At 44.4% G+C, this 19,289-nt stretch overlaps 1 protein-coding gene across 4 annotated transcripts in view; it reads left to right on the top strand.

The window, feature by feature from the left end:
- NDST2 (N-deacetylase and N-sulfotransferase 2) overlaps positions 1-19,289 on the top strand; it is a 130,974-nt gene that overhangs the window by 33,249 nt on the left and 78,436 nt on the right. For 3 of the 4 annotated variants that reach the window (XM_082764944.1, XM_082764945.1, XM_082764948.1), the window contains exon 3: positions 19,098-19,191. The exons of the other annotated variant lie outside the window; for it this stretch is intronic. The gene's annotated coding sequence lies outside the window, so the exon portion shown is untranslated. The remainder of the gene's footprint in view (positions 1-19,097; positions 19,192-19,289) is intronic. 4 annotated transcript variants of the gene reach the window in all.

Genomic DNA, 19,289 nt, shown 5'->3' with positions numbered 1-19,289 from the left:
TTTGCCATGGAACTATTAAGAAGACGGTACATTTAGTCTTTAGGGTCCATGATGTTTTCTGGTTTATTGTGTTTTTGTGTGTGTGGTTTTTTTGTTTGTTTTTTTTTTTTTTTTTTTTCAGTTTACCCCATGTTAATGTTCCTCATGCTCTGTGGCTCTTAATTTGTGTTTGAGCTGTTTTCTTGCTCTGTTTTCTTAGGCTGGCATAACGAATCCCTCTTGCTTTTGCTTTCAGTGTTTTAACTTCAGTAGCTGAATTTGAGGTAGCTTACTTTCTAAGCCAGTACAGGTGAGGAAAAGCAGCAACGCGAGGGGGGTACATCGCAGTAATGCACAGAGGGGAGAGAAAGAGAGAATAATGGGATGATGAAAGGCAAAACGTTCACTGAAATGAGCTTCTAAAAAAGCACGGAGAGCATGTGTGTGTGTGGTGGGGAGGGAGTTGTCTCAAAAAGCTGTGTTTGTTCCCTGGAGGCTCCCGTGTGCTATAATTGAGTCAACATGTCAAAGTGAAGTATGTGGCGAGCTTTGCGAGTGGGGGAAAACTGCTTCTTCTGCACATACAGGGCTTGGATGAACCCATTCTTACAGCGATAATAAGCACTCTGCTTTTGCATTGCTGAAGCCACAACACAGCAGAATAGCTGTCCAGCCAGGCTCTGTAGCCGATGTTTCTCTAAGAAATGCTTTAAATCTTTGTTTGGTTGGGAAGCTAAGAATAATTGGCTTTAACTTCGCTTCTGTTGTGGATTTGAATGAAGTTGGTGAACAGAGGAGAAGATGACTGAATTGCTGTTGAGATACAGGCAAAGCAAGCTACAAGGGCCTTACTTAATGATTTTTAAATCTCAGAGGAAACAAATCCCATTCCTTGCATGTCTGTTTCTCATGCTGGTGTTATGTTTTGGAGACACACTGGCTTACTTTTGTTTAGTGTCTGCATTTGTGTGTTTAAAATGGATGGAAAAGGGATGATTGCAGTGCTCTGTCCCAGCTGATACTCGCAGCCTTTGGCTGTGTGACTTTATGCTTGGTGCTGCACTGGCACCTCTCTCCTGGCCAAAGCTGACTGCAGCTTCACCCTAGGACTTCATATGAACTTGAAAATCTTTAAAGCCAATGTTTCCTTGCTAACAAGCTAATTTTGTCTTGATTGGTTTTTATGTAAAATCTTTACCTTTGGTGCTTTCATATTTTATAAATGATTCTTCCTGACATATTTGATGTTGTGATTGTTTCCATAGAGACAGCAATGGCAGAAACCTGCACAAGGAAGGTGACAGCACTGTATTTTCAAGATTAACTGTTTTACAGAGGAATGGTTTGAGGGGGTGGGAATATAAAGTAGATTTTTCCAAGCAGTCACAGAATATTTGGGAGTAGTTGAATAACTACTGGAGGTCAGAGAGAGAAAAGGCAGCAGGACAGAAGAACTGGTTTGTTATTTTGGCGTTAGTCTGTGTGGGGAAGCAGTGAACAGAAGGTCAGCCTAGAAATACAAAGTGCTTTCAGCAACACATCCCCTTTATTGCTGCTCCAAATGAAGATGAAATTCTGAAATGCAAAAATCTGCAATGTACAAATTATCTCAGAGAAGAGGCAGAAGTTGACATGCCTGTGAGACAGCGTGTAACACACCTTTTTTAATTTCTCCTTTCCAAATTCACAACCTAAATGTAGGAAGCTTTTAGCATTAGCAATCAGGCACTTACAAAGCCATTAGTGAGAGCTGCAACCTTTTCTTTTTTTTTTTTCCTTTTTCTTTTTCTTTTTTTAACCCTTGGTAAAATCAGCTGTCTGATTTTATTTTTTGGGCAGCAAGGCTTGATCCTTTTCATTATGCATTGTACTACCCATGTTTGCCAGCTAGATACCTTGTGAGAGAATGCAAGCATTTGATGAGAACCCTTGCTGTGGCCGAGAGGCTTGTTTTAAAGCATTCGGTAGGAGAGACCAGCATCCCCTGACATGTCTGTTTGTAGCAGGTCTTGCTGCTTCTGTCTACGGTGTGGTCATTTGAAGCAGTTGTCTGATGTATGCCCACATTTCTTGTATCGGCTCAGGCAAGTGGGAGGGGATAATGAGAGAGATGCTTGTAAACAGAGGCAGCTATTTTCTTTCAGGGATGATCCCTTTTCACAGAAGCGTCTGATAGCATTCAAAGTGCCCTTTCCTTCCCCACCACTATTTAGGTGCCTAAGGGCTGCAGGCAGACTTGGGACTTGGAGCCCACATTGCTCTGCCCGGGAAGAGCAAGTCAGGCAGCACTGCCCATCTCCAGGTGGCAGGCACATCTCTGGCCCTGGGGAAATCAAGCAGGCTGGTAGTAAGACACAGGTGCTACACTCCAATTTAACACATTGTTAAATTCAGAGCTCATATGCCTTCCAGCCAAAATATGGCATCATACTGTAAACTGAATTCGTGTTATATCTTATTACACTGGGGAAGAGAAGCAGGCAGCTGGGAACTTGGGTTGCCTTGAAAGTTACAGAAGTTACTCATTTGTCAGTGCCTGAGGCCTCTTAGGTCACATCTGCACGGTACCTCATCTGGTTTTTGCATTATTTTGATATCTTTGGAGTGGGGGTGAGTCAAAAAAATAATAATGTAATTTATAGTTCTTCTTTGTATTTATATGCAACATTTTGCGCAGCTGGCACGTTAGAAAGTGTTTGATTCTGCTTTTCCCTTCGCCCAATGAAGGGGAAGTTTCTTTGTTTTTTGCCAGCCAGAATTACTGTGTGTAAAACTAGAAAGTAGCTTAGAAATCCTGGATTTAGTTAGTTGTAGCAGAAAGGCTGAAGTAAATTGTGCCATCTGGTCTAAATACTGCCCTTGTATTTGCAGAATGATACAAAATTAAATGAAGTCGGTTTCTCCTTGAGAGAAGTGTATTTATAGATAGTTAAGCTGCTGAGATGCTGAGTTAGGAAAATAAGAAGATTGGTGAGGACCCCTTTCCTTTTGGGGTTGTGTGGCTGAAGTGGGACATGACTGGAAATTCAGCGGTACCGTGTGCTCTTTGGCTGATGACACCGCGTTATGCAACCAGGTCAACTCGCTTCGTGTTCTCTCCGGCCGTGTTCATTCCTACCTTGGAATGACTTTTATTGAGAATAGCTCAGAGATATTTGAGCTATGGTTGTCAATTTAAATCAAGATGCTTTGGATTTCCAGAATGCTGTCCTCAGAATTGTTTGAGCTCTGAACTTGTTGGAAGATTTCTGTGTGCTTTCTCACCATGTTTGTTTTTTTAGTCTGTTTTATTCCTAGAAGCCCTTTTAATGTATGCTTTGAAAGATGCACGTGGAGTTGTTTTGATTGTTTCATTTTCTGCATCTTTATAATTAAATATCTGTCTTTCTTGCTTGTTCTTTCTCCCATCTTCATTTCAGCCACGTAAAATCTGAGTTTTATTTCATGCTGCTCATAAGAGTGAACTCTTTATTTTGCCACGTTGATTAGAAATTGTCTTTAGAGGTGCAGAAGCCAGAGGCATTGCCTTTTATTTTTACCCATGGCATTCAGCGGGGTATCTGCAGACCTGGGTGGAGATTCCTGGACATGAATCTTTTGCCCTGTCAAGTTGATAAATGTGTCATTATTCTGGGGCTGAAGGGTTCTGGTTTATATGAAATAAAAGGGCACCGAGGACCAGAAAAGCATAATAGTTGACATTGACTTGTGGGTGTCAGGCCTGGCTGCCCTGCCAGTCCCTCAGCTCTTCCATCTTTTTGCTGTTTTGTTTTTTTTTGCTCTTGTGTTAATTTATTGCGCAGTATCCCTCTCTGTGAGTACTTGTGGATATGGAGTATCTGACTGACTGAGCTTTTCCTCAAGGTTGTGAGCAGGAACAGCAGAGTGTTTGATCCCCAGTGTTTTCACATGTAAAGTGAATGAGGCTGGGGCATCTGTCCATTGTGTTAAAGCATCTTTCAAGACATCTCCTCTTGGACACTAACTTCTGTCTCAGTTTCTGCTGTGCTAGTAGGGTAGATGGATACTCAACTCCAAATCTATCATATTTGCTAAGTTCTAGTACCCTGAGCTGGTGGAAGGGGATGGGGAGCAGGATGTGGCCCTCATTATCCATGAAGAACTGGTTGGTGACCTACTACGGCACTTAGATGTGCACAAGTCGATGGGGCCGGATGGGATCCACCCAAGGGTACTGAGGGAACTGGCAGAGGAGCTGGCCAAGCCACTGTCCATCATTTATCAACAGTCCTGGCTATCGGGGGAGGTCCCAATCGACTGGCGGCTAGCAAACGTGACGCCCATCTACAAGAAGGGCCGGAGGGCTGACCCAGGAAACTACAGGCCTGTCAGTTTGACCTCAGTGCCAGGAAAGCTCATGGAGCAGATCCTCCTGAGAGTCATCATGCAGCACTTGAAGGGGAAGCAGGCGATCAGGCCCAGTCAGCATGGCTTTATGAAAGGCAGGTCCTGCTTGACGAACCTGATCTCCTTCTATGACAGAGTGACGCGCTGGGTGGATGAGGGAAAGGCTGTGGATGTGGTCTACCTTGACTTCAGCAAGGCTTTTGACACCGTCTCCCACAGCATTCTCCTCAAGAAAGTGGCTGCTCTTGGCTTGGACTGGCACACGCTTCGTTGGGTTAGAAACTGGCTGGATAGCCGGGCCCAAAGAGTCGTGGTGAATGGAGCCAAGTCCAGTTGGAGGCCAGTCACTAGTGGCGTCCCCCAGGGCTCGGTGCTGGGGCCGGTCCTCTTTAATATCTTCATCGATGATCTGGACGAGGGCATCGAGTGCACCCTCAGTAAGTTCGCAGATGACACCAAGTTAGGTGCGTGTGTCGATCTGCTTGAGGGTAGGAAAGCTCTGCAGGAGGATCTGGATAGGCTGCACCGATGGGCTGAGGTCAACTGCATGAAGTTCAACAAGGCCAAGTGCCGGGTCCTGCACCTGGGGCGCAATAACCCCAAGCAGAGCTACAGGCTGGGAGAGGAATGGTTGGAAAGCTGCCAGGCAGAGAAGGACCTGGGAGTGATGGTGGACAGTCGGCTGAATATGAGCCAGCAGTGTGCTCAGGTGGCCAAGAAGGCCAACGGCATCCTGGCTTGTATCAGGAACAGCGTGACCAGCAGGGCTAGGGAGGTGATCGTCCCCCTGTACTCGGCTCTGGTGAGGCCGCACCTCGAGTACTGTGTTCAGTTTTGGGCCCCTCGCTACAAGAAGGACATCGAGGTGCTTGAGCGGGTGCAGAGAAGGGCGACGAAGCTGGTGAGGGGCCTGGAGAACAAGTCCTACGAGGAGCGGCTGAGGGAGCTGGGCTTGTTCAGCCTGGAGAAGAGGAGGCTCAGGGGCGACCTTATCGCTCTCTATAGGTACCTCAAGGGAGGCTGTAGCGAGGTGGGGGTTGATCTGTTCTCCCACGTGCCTGGTGACAGGACGAGGGGGAATGGGTTTAAGTTGAGCCAGGGGAGTTTTAGGCTAGATGTTAGGAAGAACTTCTTCACTGAAAGGGTTGTGAGGCATTGGAACAGGCTGCCCAGGGAAGTGGTGGAGTCACCATCCTTGGAAGTCTTCAAAAGACGTTTAGATGTAGAGCTTAGGGATATGGTTTAGTGGAGGGCTGTTAGCGTTAGGTTGGAGGTTGGACTCGATGACCTTGAGGTCTCTTCCAACCTAGAAAATTCTGTGATTCTGTGATTCTGTAATTAATTTACTTTTTAAATACACACTCATCTTGCTCTTTTAATGTGGTACTTCAGTGAATAGCTGCAGTGAAATGTTCCACCACTAAATCATAGCACTGTTAGGGTGTAGTCACTTCTCTTGTTAATTTTCTTGGTAGCCATGGTTTTTCAAGTGGACACCTGCATGGAAAAGCAATGCATTTGGTTCTGGGTTCCCAGTTGTGGCCACTGAAGCTGTGTTTGTTCCCCGAGCAGGTGCACCGTGGGCTGCCGTGGCGTGGTGTTGCCAGCCAGTCGCAGCAGCGCGGCTCACTGCTGCCTCGCTGCTCTGTGAGATGGCAGCCAGGCGAGATGGCAGCTCTTGTGACTGTGTGCAGACCACCAAACTCGATCACAACCAAAGTCGGCTTCGTTTTCAGCCAGCCTGAAGCTATTGCTGTATTCCAGCTTTTATTCTTGCATGACAGGCACACATGGTGGGCAGTCCTTTGAATGTTGGCCGCACTGTACTGTTTATTCTTCTGCTTAGGAAGCTGGGTGAGACCTTGATTCTGTGTGGGCATGCTTCTCGCTGCACTTCAGTACCTCTCTGTAGGGTGCCTTGTGATGCTAGCTTTAGTCTATGCATTGGAGATTTCATTTCCAAAACATGTTTCTTGCTGGTGAGACACATCTACGTTCCCTTTCTCATGATTGTAGAAAAAAGTGCAGTAGAAAAATATGGTCGGTATGACTCTTTGCTCTTGGAATGCTTTTTGGCACATTTCTGACTATTGGTAACACTGTGGTAGTATCTTTCCCCCTTGCCTGAAATACACTGCTAGAATGGATTTGGGAAAGCTCTCCTTTTCCATTGGTGTGGAGTCTGGATCACAGCAAGACAAGTGGATGATATTAGTAGACGGCAAGTCTTTGAAGTATGTTACAGTCAGCTTCAGGGAGAAAGAAAATCCCTTCCCTGAGCTACAGATAAACAATAATGCTTTCAAACCTTGAAGAGGATCAAGGTGAAACTCAGTGAACAGCAACTGCAGGGGAGATGCTGCTGCTTTGTGACAAGTGGCAAAAATACTGTCTTTCTTTTCGTGCTTCCTTAACAAAGCAAAATAACAAAGTACTCTGAGGTTGTTCTATGAAAGGAACATTAAAAGTTTTTTGTCTCATATATCCTCATCTTAATAGATGTGGGTAGAATAGATTTTAAAAGAAGGATGCAAATGCCTTCTCGGAATTCCCATCTATCTTCAAAAGCGAGTGAAAAGAACTGAATTCATCTGTTTGTGTGGATGCATTTCACACCATTTATTTGCCTATTTATATTTGTAGGGGAGTAACATCTTGCAGCTGCTGTGTCACTCTCAGTTCAGTTGGCTTTGGCTGGGAGAGAGAGAATGGAACAGCCTCATTTCTCTTGTTAAAGTCGTGAGGGAAGAAGGAAACTACATCCATGCTCCTGAAGTACATTTCAAAAGGTAGATATGTCCCCCTCTGCCTGAGGTGAAGGAGCTCTCAGGAAGATGCGTTGGAGAGCAGCAGGAAGTGGCTGCAGAAGTGAAGTGACTAGGGCTGCTCCCTCTGAGGCTGCCGTTTGTTTTTTTACAAGATTCCGAGTCTTGGGAGACAAAGGAGAAAACCACATTTTCTCCCAGGATGAAAGTATTTTCCAGAAGCAAGAATGTATTCACACAGCTTCGACATGGCTGATAGATAAAAGCTGAAGTTCTGTGGACAGGGGCGTGTATTAACATGCCATATGGATTGCAGTGTCATGAATGATAAATAAGGACTTACGAAAGAACCTCCAAGGTGAATGTCCAAAATTGAAATAGGAATAATGAAGAAAAATGATAGCTTAAAAAAAAAAAACACATTTTTAACATACTTGCTGACACCTGATGACTACTGGGAGAATTCAAACCAACTCTGCAAGTCACCTCTAACAAAAAGCTGACTGTATAGATAGGGGTTTAAAAGGTACCACACAACAGCCTGTCCCGGATACAAAACCCAAGTGAGAACAAACTGCAAATTGAGAGGTGGTGGGCTTGGGTGGGGGAGGGAGATTTAAATGTGGCCTTCAGGAAAGAATCTGTGTAAAGAATTGAGAAAGAAATAAGATGGCAGCAGCAGCAGCCAGGATTTGCAGAGCTTTTCAGTCCTTTGTTTGGTTATCTTGCATAAGTGCTTTAGCCAGAGACTCTTTCAGTAGCTGCATGGGGCCGGCTTGGAACACAAACGTGCATGAATCCAAATGTAATTTCCCTGTTGTGCACATTCTGGCTGTGACAGCTCAAGTTATGAATGTAAAATAGCAGAATAAAGTTCAGAAGATGGCCAGGCCTGCAATGTTAATAGGAATTGAATTACCCAGAGCTCCTGTGAGTTCGGCGAAGGTGCTGCCCGAGTTTTAAGTTTAGCTGCTTCCGTGCTTAATTTTGGTGTGCCTTGGAAAAGATGAAATAGTCCGTGTGTCTCTGTGCATCTAGGTAATTCAGCTTAATAAAGTAATGTTCAAAGCAGGCAAGAGGGTTGATGCTAATTCTCCGCTTCAGTTTGTGGCTGGTGATGGCACACGCACTCGGTAAGCATCGGTGGTTTCGATCTGTAGCAATGAAGTACTGTCCGGGGAGCGACAATATCTTCCCTTTCAGGCAGTTCCCTTCGCTGTGGGGTAATTATCCATAATCTGCCGTTTTCCCTAATTCCCTGTGTTCAAGGGGAGCTTCTGTGCAGAAGGGATTTCCTCCTCCGCACCGGCACGCTGCTCACAGAAGGGGCACCTCGCCGTGACTGGGGGTCCGCTTGTCCTGGGGCTGTGCGAGCAAGGAAAGGGCTTTTCCCCCTTCTACGCACAACTTGCACGGCAAAGAGAAGTTGCAAAGTTTATAACTTTCCCTGCTTCTTCGGCATCAGATTTTCCTGGGTCTGTCCTCTCTTTCTCTCTCTCTCTTTCCTTCCATCTCGTGTTACCATGGAGAATGAAATGCCAGTTCCATTCAAGTTGTCGGCTGAATAGGTTTTGAGGTTGATGGATGGTGAGAATCTCTTATCCCTCCTTCTCCAAACACCGCCCCTGCCTGGTTCTTGACATTTCACTTGCCAGGGACTGGCAGTCGGAGAGAGGGAAGTGAAAAGGAGGCTGGCAGTGTCCTGCTGAGATGCTTTTTCAGTTCCTTGGATGAAATCAGCAGCCGTGAGAAGGTCTTAAGGACTTTGGTGCAGAGCCTTGTCCTCAAGCTGGCTGAGGCATGAATGCTCACTTGAGCGCGTGCTCCTGCTTCCCCAAAGCACCCAGGGAAAGAAGATTCATACATGACTCTTGCTTCTGCTTACGGCTGTGTTTTGAGGGGTGAGGTAACCTCTGCAACTAAAAGGGAAAGGTAAGGAATGAGTCAATATAGTGCGTGCTCTGGCATAACCTCTTTCTCTCAGAGATACTTCTTTTAGACTTCGTTTTAGTGCTGCCTCACGCGAGAAGCGGAATTTCTGCAGTCTGACTTGCCTGGGTTTGTGGCTGGGATGCTGAAGTTAGCAGGAGCCTGTGCTTAGTGTGAGTCCAGGAATCCCCATGTGCACTGGTTGCCTACTCACGGGATTATTGGTAGTGTCAAAACAGTCTCCTGAATAAGGTACTTATTAAAGCAAATATTAGAGCATCATGGATTTTAACAGGCCCAGGGTTGAAATGTGGTGTTGGGGTTACTGCTGAAGTGCATGAAATGGGGCTACAAAGCAGAAAAATCAAAATGATAGCACTAAAATATCACCGAAAATATTTATTTTGTTGTGACTTACTACATTTCATACAAGATGACTGTGGCTTTACAAGGCATCGGGAGAATTTTTAGTTAATGGCGGAAGGCTTAAGCTTCTCCTGTTTACTGAAGGGGTTGTTTTGACTGATGACCACCCAATAGTTTGGCAGAAGCAACTACCCGGCATTGTTTGTTGGTGTGTGGATTTCACTTTTGGAAGTAATGGTGTAGAATTTACATTCAGGCATTTTTTCCAACTATAAGGATTCCGTGTACATTAACTTGTTAGGAGAGGGAAAATATTTTTATGACCTTTCAGCTAAAACGTGATGTGTCAGGACCATACCAGCACAGAACACCACCATCAGTGGGTGGCGTTCCAATTTAGGGTCATAAGTACAAATTTGTTATGTGTGCTTTTGAAAAGCTGTGCTATTGCTAATAAGCGATTGCGAGCTCTTTCTTTCGGTGTATCTCTTCAAAGCATTGCAGTGAAAAATATTTCTATACCAAACTATTAATAACCTTCTGTATGTTCCTAAACTTGCTGAACAAATACATCTTCCCCAGTATCATCAGCAGCTTTTGCATGGCTGAGCTTCACAAGAGTTCACTTTCCATTTGATGCTCTCTGGCCTGTTGTTGTTTGACTCTTGTCGCCCTGCTGGAGTTTTCCTGCTGCAAGGTTGCTTTTCCTCTTGTGGAAGCTGCTTCCAAAATGCTAAGAGGTTAGCAGCTTGGCCACTGCTGTGTTAAAAGGGAATTTTCTAATTACTGCAGCAGAAAGGCATGGCTGTGTGTGAATATATACAAAACAAAAAATAAATATTATATATATGAAATATATGTGAATATACCATCCCGTTCTTTAGTTAATTTATTGTAAAGATCCTAATATTGTTTTATCTCAAAGCTCATTAGGCATAGATATAAATATATTCCATGCATAGTGGACTTGTGATTTTTAGTCACATAAAATAATGAGCAGGACTTTGGTTTTCTGGTTTGAAACTGGTTGGCTGCAAAAAAAATATATTTACAAAAATATACTGCTGAAGCAGCTTTTTACCAGAAGTATGTTACCCATGTCAGATGGAGTTGAGAGAAAGTGATACAGAGAGGAAAAAGGGGGGAAGTCCTGTGGGATACTGCATGGTACTGTGGTTTGGGATTAGCTTCCTAATAGGCACTCAGCTTCATGTTACCATTCATAAGGGGTAGGGAAAGGGTGAGCATCTGTTTTATTTAACAGTTTGATTTTGAGGGAGCTGAAACAGAATCAGCACTGAGACTTGGGTTGTGTATTTCAATTTATTCTGTTACCCTGCTGGTTTTTTTTTGATTTACATGCTGCCTTCTCTATGGAAAAAATACACTTCTACCTGGTTTTGAGTTTGCATGAAATGAAATCCCTGATCTTTCTCTCCCGCTCTGTTTGTGACAATTGTTATGTTAATACTTGTAGAGATTGTCAAAAGTTTTTCTGGATATTTTTGACAGGTTTCAACTTCAGAAAAAAAGTCTTCCAGTTTTCAACACAGATATATTTAGATTCCATTTGCCCTCTGAAATGCCTCCTTCTTTCCCCCCCTACCAATATAAACCCTTTCTATTTGTTTGTTTTTGTTTCCCCCCATGAGAATTGCACTGACTTTGTAACAACAACAAATTTTATTCTCAGGATGCTCCTGGTAGCTTCCCTGCTTCATTCATTCCAGCCTTCAGTTAAATTATTCTTTGAAAAGAAATGTTCATGTCCCACTGTTTTTAGATTGAGAGCTGCAAAATAGCAGTTCTGTAACTGTTCCTCTGTAAACCGTCACTCGGGCCTTTTATGGGTTCTGAGATTTTCATGAGTATACCGTGGTTAGTAGTATTAACCACTAAAGGTGACTTTTATATTATACCTGGAAATACCTCCCAACTTCAGAAATTGGTGCTTAGGTGGTGGCTATTGTAATCCAGTGATCCTTCCTGGCATATACAGTTCTCTTACAGTGTTACTTTTCCTATTCTGAAGGCTGATTCCTTCTGACACAGTTTATTATTGTACCACTGTCAAGGTTTTTCTAGAGGCAAAGTGCTGTAAGGTCCCCAGCTATGGAAATCTTGAGGATTTTACACTTTGCCTTAATTTTTGGTTATTGGAGTCTAGTTCTTGTGTTGGCTCTTTTGTTCTTGAGTTCACTCATTCTTAGTTCTGCAACAGCCTGAAACGCTTGAGATCTGTCCTTTATATTGTACAAAATGTAATTGCTAAGAGCATAGTACAAACACCAAATACTATGTGATTTCATGTCCATCTCAACTACTTATTCAATTCCCTGCTTTCCAAATTGCTTGTTTTTCTAAAATGTCTTCCTTAAGCCTTAAAAGTAAGTTGGATTTGAAAATACAGCAAGCAAAAGGTGTTCCAGAATGTCAGTGCTGTTCCCTTCCATTGGACTCTGCGATTCCCCGTCAGTGCATTTGTTGAGGCTTCCACAGGCTCTGTCATGACAGAGCATCACGGATCCTGAGGAGTTTGTCACGTAGTAGGGGAACCCTTGGATATAGGAAGCCCTTTGTGCCCATATGCCTGGGATCTTTGACTCTAGAAATTAATGTTATAAATAAATGATATTTTTATATTAAGTAAAAACGGTAACATGAGGAACAGCAGCAGACAGTGATGCTGTACCCAGCAAAGAGAGGCTGAAGAACATCTTAGTGGTGTTCCTGCTGTGCTTAGAGGAGTGAAATGGCTTTGTATTTCTAATTAAGCCCAAGAAGCATTTTGCTAGCTAACTTCTTGCTTAATATGTTTAAATAACATCTCAATTAATACTACAGCTAGTTTGAACAGAAGTAAAATATATTTGTCAAATGTATTATTCTGGCTTCCTTGTTATCTGTCATTACAGTGTCTTTGACAAAGACTGCTAGATCTCTTAGAGAACTTAATAATTCTGGAGAAAAATATTGAACAAATGAATTGTGGCACTAAGACTAGGAAAATTCGTTGGATAACTTGATTGTTCTTCAGCCTGTTATTATTTCTAATCCCAGTTTTCGTCTTTTATTCACGTTTCACTCCAGTTGTCCCTTAATGGAAATTAGGGTATTCAATTTTTTTTCTGCATTTTGCCAGCATTATTTGGGACTTCTGTCTGTCTCCCCCTTTCTTCCTACTGCTTACCTCTTCCCTAAATGTGCTGTTTTCTCCCTGCAGTCTTTCCCCGCTGTACTTCCCCTGCCATCATCTTTCCCTCCTCCTTTCCCACCTAGACAGTAGCCAGAGCCTGGCACTCTCTTGTCTCACCCCACAGCCTCCTGTCCTGGCTGCTCTGCTCTGTTGTGCAGGCAGCTAGAGGAAGATTGAGCTCTAGACCTCCTCCTGTTTGCTACATGTTTTACTTCACCTTTTCCGCAGTGAATAGTGCCTGGGTTTCTGTTTTAAGCTTTCCCAGCCAGCACAACGTGGGACTGACCTCATTTGCTTCAGTTTCACTCCTGCCTGCCGCTGCTTAGCGCCGAGGCAGTGAGAAAGGAGGCGGCTTTGTGCTGTGCAGCTGGGAGAGCCCTGAGCAGAGCAGGAGACTGAAGCCGTCTGTCCCTAGCCTCAAGAAGACAGCCCTTCATTTGTATGTTCCAGCCTTAAAGTCTGGAAAATGAATTGTAGTTTGTCTTTCACCACAGCTTCCTACCTGTTCTGGTCAAGTGGATTTCTAAGCCCTGTATCGGCTGGGCTATATGCAAAGAATGAGTGCTGTGCTCTCCAGTCACTCATTCTCTTATCTCAAGTGTCATTTACTGGAATCTCTCTACCTTTTGCCTCCTGTAAAATGTAAACTGAATTACAGGTGTATAGTTCAATCAACATATTAAGTGTGTGAGGAATGAGAGGCAGTGGGGATTTTGATGCCATATCCATAGTGAGAATATTAAAATCTGTGATACCGGGTATCTAAGCTATTTTCTAGTGTATTGAGAGCACCGGTTATGTAAGAACAGTTTCCAGCCGAGACAAAACATGTTTCTGTGCTAGGTCAGCACAGCAGGAGATCATTTCTCCTCACCTGGCAGAGCTGCTGCTCCACAAACCGTGTGGCTGCTAGTTAAAAGGCTCAGATGTGCAGTGTGTCTGCTCATCTGGGATGGGGAGACTGGAGTCACTGGTGAACACTCGTGAGAGTTTGACTGGAAAAACATGGCAATTTCAGGTACTCTGTGTTGGTGTGTAGTCTTATCCCAGTCACTCTGTTGCATGCTTTAAACTTAAAATGACCTTGATCAGTGTCTGAGATTGATTCTGTGCCTAAACATCATGCACGTAGTATTGGTGTTTGCATTGTCTGCAGATGCAGAACGCTGGATTCTCAGAGCTGAGAATTTTTGTTTTGTTCTTTTTACATGATGCACAGCAACTGAAATTGCTGTTGTCTTGCCCAAATCTGACTGAACGCAAAATCAAAATGAAAAACCGTAAACCAGCATATAGCATGGGAAGCACGACAAGAAGTGGGATTAATCTCTTTAACATAAATACCGTTCCCTCTACCCTCGGATTTCTGAGTAGGTGTTTGATGGCGGTTTACCATGAAGACTAGGAACAGCAGGCTAGTGAGGGACAGTCAGATCTGAGAGCAGCGTGAGGGATGTCCCTTGTAATCAGATCGAGTTGTACAGCATGTGCCTCTAGGCCAGCTGCGGGCTGTTTAGGATTTGTCCCTGTGAAATCCTGCCCTTTAGTCTTGTTCCGGAGCTGCAGCACTCAATACCAATGTGTTCCCTACACCCCTCGCTGCCCGGTCTGGTTATTGTTTGTTGGCTGTATTTGCTTTTTCCGAGCTGGAACACTGGACTTCTGCAGTGACTGGATTTGTTAGTAGAGCAAAAGGATGGAAGTAGGGGAAGGGATAACTGGAAATGGTATTTTCTTCTGTTTTAAATAAAACTTAGCATATTTTGTAGCAGAGTAACATTATAGAAGAAACTGGAGTTCACAAAGTTAATAAAATGCATGTCCAAGACCAGAATTTCCCCCCAAAACAAGTAGCTTGGGGAGAATATGGTCTAACGGTCTAGGATATTCTCTAGCCAGCCGTTGTATTCCCTGCCTTCTGCTCTCGTTTGTACAATAGAGGTGTTGTTTTGTGAAAGGTGATCTCAGACCGTGCTTCTCCTGGAAAGGTCAGTGTTGCTCTCGTCTCCCACAGTTGTGGCATTTCTGTCTCGCTTCAGTTCCTGCAGCCGGGCAGCTGGAGGGTGCGTGTGTAGGCTCATAAATCTGACTGACTGCTAATCATTTTTTGGTGGATCGCTTATTTGGACCAGTGTGCTGTGAACAGCCAGGGATGTGGATCGACCTTTTTTGCTAGTAGCCACTAACATCAGTTTATGCTGCTTGTGAAACTGTACCCTGACCCTGTTAACACTCCTCTGTAACACACTTTGGGTACCGACTGAGCACTGAGTGATAGCATCTTGCAGATATGTGCAGGACAAGCTGCAGTTTCCTCTCCTATAAGCAGTATCTCGGTGTAGCATCATCACTGTGTACATGTGGGTTGTGACATCCTCTTAGGCTGGGGCTTTCAGACTCATTCGGGCTGAGCATCACCTGCAGGAGTAACGTCGGCTCTGGGCCAAGCTAGCATGGGCACAGGCAGAAGCACGCTGCAGTTCCATCCTCCTCTCTCTCTTCTTCTCTCATTTTTGCTCTCTTTTGCCCCTTACACCACATGACCTGTTCCTTATTATTGCAGAGCTCCTTCCTGGGACCCTAAGCTTGTGTTTCCATCTATGCTTTACAACCCCACAAATCAGGCATCGTGTGAGGTTAATTACAAGCACTAAAGCTGTGCTCCCATACGTCATCCTGCCATGCCTCCGCTCCTGGGCGGCAGCAGCAGCCTGTACACAGAACAGCGAGTCAGTGACCTCAGGCAAAAGGCATTAGTGGCTTGGCAGAGGTGCTTGCCCCAGCGTTCAGATGAGAACCCAGAAGATCCTGTCAGGAGCTGCCATCGTGTACTGACTTAGAAATTGTTTTTGAGATTCTCTGCTTTGGTGGCTGATTTTCAGAGGGAATATGGATCTTTTACCACCTTCACCAAAATGGGCTCTTCCTTGACTTACCGGAGAGAGATTTATCCAGTAAAGAAGGTAGCTTCTAGTCCCATCTTCCTATTTCTGTGTTTTATCCAACAGTTATTTCAGTTTTTTAGAGTACATGGGTTTGTTACTCTGGGTCTTGTTTATAAATAGTACCAGTAGCAGGAGGCCTTATCAACTGTGAGCAGCTGTACTTGCCTCTTCATTTTAAATCTGAGCAACTAAAGTGCAGATGAGCAATAGAACTTCATTTTTTGGCAAGTGAAACTTTAAAATTCTTTGGGATTTGTTGAAAGCTGTTGCCTCTGTGCTGAAAATGAACTAGCATTGCCTTTTTGAGGAAGGCTATGATGACCTGTTTGTTGGAGCTCATATTAAAGGTTCATGGTAGTAAGTATTAAGGTCTGTAATGCTTTGGGTTTGAAATTCTGTGTGTATATATATGTATATGTATATCAGAGAATCATAGAATATCCTGAGTTGGAAGGGACCCTTAAGGATCATCAAGTCCAACTCTTGACACCGCACAGGTCTACCCAAAAGTTCAGACCATGTGCCTAAGTGCACAGTCCAATCTCTTCTTAAATTCAGACAGGCTCGGTGCAGTGACCACTTCCCTGGGGAGCCTGTTCCAGTGTGCAACCACCCTCTCTGTGAAGAACCCCCTCCTGACGTCCAGCCTAAATTTCCCCTGCCTCAGCTTAACCCCGTTCCCGCGGGTCCTGTCACTGGTGTTAATGGAGAAAAGGTCTCCTGCCTCTCGACACCCCCTTACGAGGAAGTTGTAGACTGTGATGAGCTCTCCCCTCAGCCTCCTCTTCTCCAGGCTGAACAGGCCCAGTGACCTCAGCCGTTCCTCGTACATCTTCCCCTCCAGGCCTTTCACCATCTTCGTAGCCCTCCTCTGGACACTTTCCAACAGTTTCATGTCCTTTTTATACTGTGGTGCCCAGAACTGCACACAGTACTCGAGGTGAGGCCGCACCAGCGCAGAGTAGAGCGGGACAATCACCTCCCTTGACCTACTAGCGATGCTGTGCTTGATGCACCCCAGGACACGATTGGCCCTCCTGGCTGCCAGGGCACACTGCTGGCTCATATTCAACTTGCTGTCTACCACGACCCCCAGATCCCTCTGTTCTAGGCTGCTCTCCAGCGTCTCATCGCCCAGTCTGTACATGCAGCCAGGGTTTCCCCGTCCCAGGTGCAGGACCCGGCACTTGCTCTTATTGAACTTCATGCGGTTGGTGATCGCCCAGCTCTCCAACCTGTCCAGATCCCTCTGTAAGGCCTTTACGCCCTCATTTGAGTCCACAACTCCTCCAAGTTTGGTGTCATCAGCAAACTTGCTCAAAATACCCTCTATTCCTACATCCAGATCGTTTATAAAAATATTGAAAAGTACCGGCCCTAAAATGGAGCCTTGAGGGATATATATATATATATATGGACTGTTCTGCTTAGCTAAGTATATTACTACTTGCATATATTGGAGATACTACAGAGTTAAGTCTGATTTTCTTGAGACTCTCATCTGTATACACTTTGCAGAAGTGGCACTTGGGGAATGCCTGAGGATACTGGGAAGTGAAGAGGAATGCACACGGGCAGAACTTGAGAGGAAAGGACTTTAAACAATGTATGGGGGATGTTGCAGGTTGCCCTTGCAAGCATGACAGGTTAACTTTTGACCTCTGAATTACTGCATAGGAACTTAAATTGGCCTTTTCTCCATTTATTTCTTACAGGTAAAGCTTTATTTTCTCTGGGTAGATGATTCAGGTTGCAGGTTATCCATGCACAGACCCCAGGCTTGGACCTGGAAGCGGTGCGTCTGTTCCTGCATGGCTTACACCCCGAGCTAATTGACCTGCTGAACCTTTGCCAGCTTTATTCAGAGCCACCGCTGATGTCTCTGCCTTGTGCTCCCAGAGCACGGGCCACTGGGAAGCAGGATTTGGATGAGTTGGGCATTCAGAGCCAGCCAGGATCCACTGCTTGCAAGACATAGAGACGTGGAGCTGATGAAAGATTAACACGTTACCTGCACTGTGATCCTTGCTGCTTTGAGAGGTCTGTTAGCTGGGTTTTGTTGTGGGGCTGACCCTCTGCCTCACGTAAGAGACCTCTCAGAACCTGCAGCACTGGAGAGCACAGTGCGCAGATTCTGGGCTGCCTCTGAGCTGTAGCCTCTGTGCAGCTGGGTTTGTGTGGCCAGGGCTTGCTCATTATTTGGGTGTTCCAGTCCCTTGTTATCCTGGGTAGCAGAGAGCTGACTTAATTTGTTAATGCTTGGGTGAAGCGAAGTCTGACCAGGCTAAGAACAAAGCGTTTAATTCAGATGTTTTCTGATGGCATGTTCAGTGTTCAGAACATTTAGAGAGGGCAGATAATCCTGGGCCTGGCTCTACTGCAAAATTCATCTACCCTTGGATAATGCCTTTCATCCTCAAAACAAACTTACTCATTTTGCTGTATGTTTTTCTTAGTGAAATCTATCTCTGCAGTATGAACAGCAAAGGCACTTTTTTATTTTTTGTTTCGAGCAACATCCACAAGGCTGCATGGTTTGCATGTGCTAGGAAGTTGGATAACAGAGGAATTTTGTGAAAATAAAGCAGATTTTTTTTTTTTTCTGGTAAGAAGTTTTCTTTTTCTTTTTCTTTTTTTTTTTTTTTTTTAACTTGCAGACTATGATAAGCTTTTGTTGTCAGATTGTGAAAAGATGTGCAAAAGGAGATGTGAGTGAAGAGAGTACCTGCTGTAATGTAACCTTCCGTGGGAAGCAATGCTAATATTTACTTGTGTTTGCTGCTAATGGGTAGAAAAATATTGGTCTGTCCTTGGGCTGTGGTAGTTGACAAAGAAGAAATTAACCCCATTTGATAGCTGTAAAATCTGTTGCCTTCTTACACCAAATTTTGTTTCCTGCACATGGTTTTGAAAAATTTGTTAAGCCGAGTCTTAGGAAGTAAAGTGTTGTGTTGGGCAAGACATCTTCTGGTGGCCTTGGAGAGCACCTCAGTGTTCGCTGGTTGTCTCCTTTCAGTGGGAAGTACGTGGTCTTCCCAGTCCCCATCTTAGCCTTTCTATTTAACAGTTACAGTAGGGTGTGCCAGGCTGAGCACGTGGTAGATGCTCCTTTTTCCTTCGGGAGCTTGGGATATAGCTCTCATTAACCCAGAAGGAAGAGGGAAAACATACAAAAAAAAATCTGGCTGAATAAGAAATAGGCCAGTGTGCTTAATTTACAGTTCTTCTTTAATCTTTATGTTTGCAGCTTTGGGTAACAGTCAGTTATATATAGTCAGTTCAGTTATTCCTATTTTTTTCTGTCCAAAAGAGTCACAAAGGGGCAGGTGCATCCTCCGGCACTCCAGCAAGCATGCAAAAGTGGATTAAATTCAAAGCACTAGAATCAGAACTGCTTTACTGTAATTTCCTGAACTGGAAACTGCAGTAATTCAGGTATTGAAGTGGATCAGATGCCCTGGCCAGAGAATGTTTCCAGTTCAGAAAACATTGTTGTGCCTTACACCATCAGGTACACATATTTATCCAAAATTTCTTCTCTCTCCCCAGGTTGGTGTTTTTGCTCAGTCTGCATCTGGTATAACAGCTTCGCTCAGTCTGCATCTACACAGCTCTTTGTCAGACTGCACACACACTTCTTGAGGTAAGGAAGAATTGCTATAAGGGATAATTTTGGTCTAGGTAGTATAGTAGATGGGGGACAGAATAATTTTCTTTGACTCAGGACATTATACACGTAGA

Source organism: Aythya marila (assembly GCF_965140915.1).
Source record: "Aythya marila genome assembly, chromosome: 7".
In the NCBI taxonomy this organism is placed as follows: domain Eukaryota; kingdom Metazoa; phylum Chordata; class Aves; order Anseriformes; family Anatidae; genus Aythya; species Aythya marila.
The sequence above is the reverse complement of the archived record's forward strand: the minus strand, read 5'-3'. Positions and strand labels throughout refer to the sequence as shown.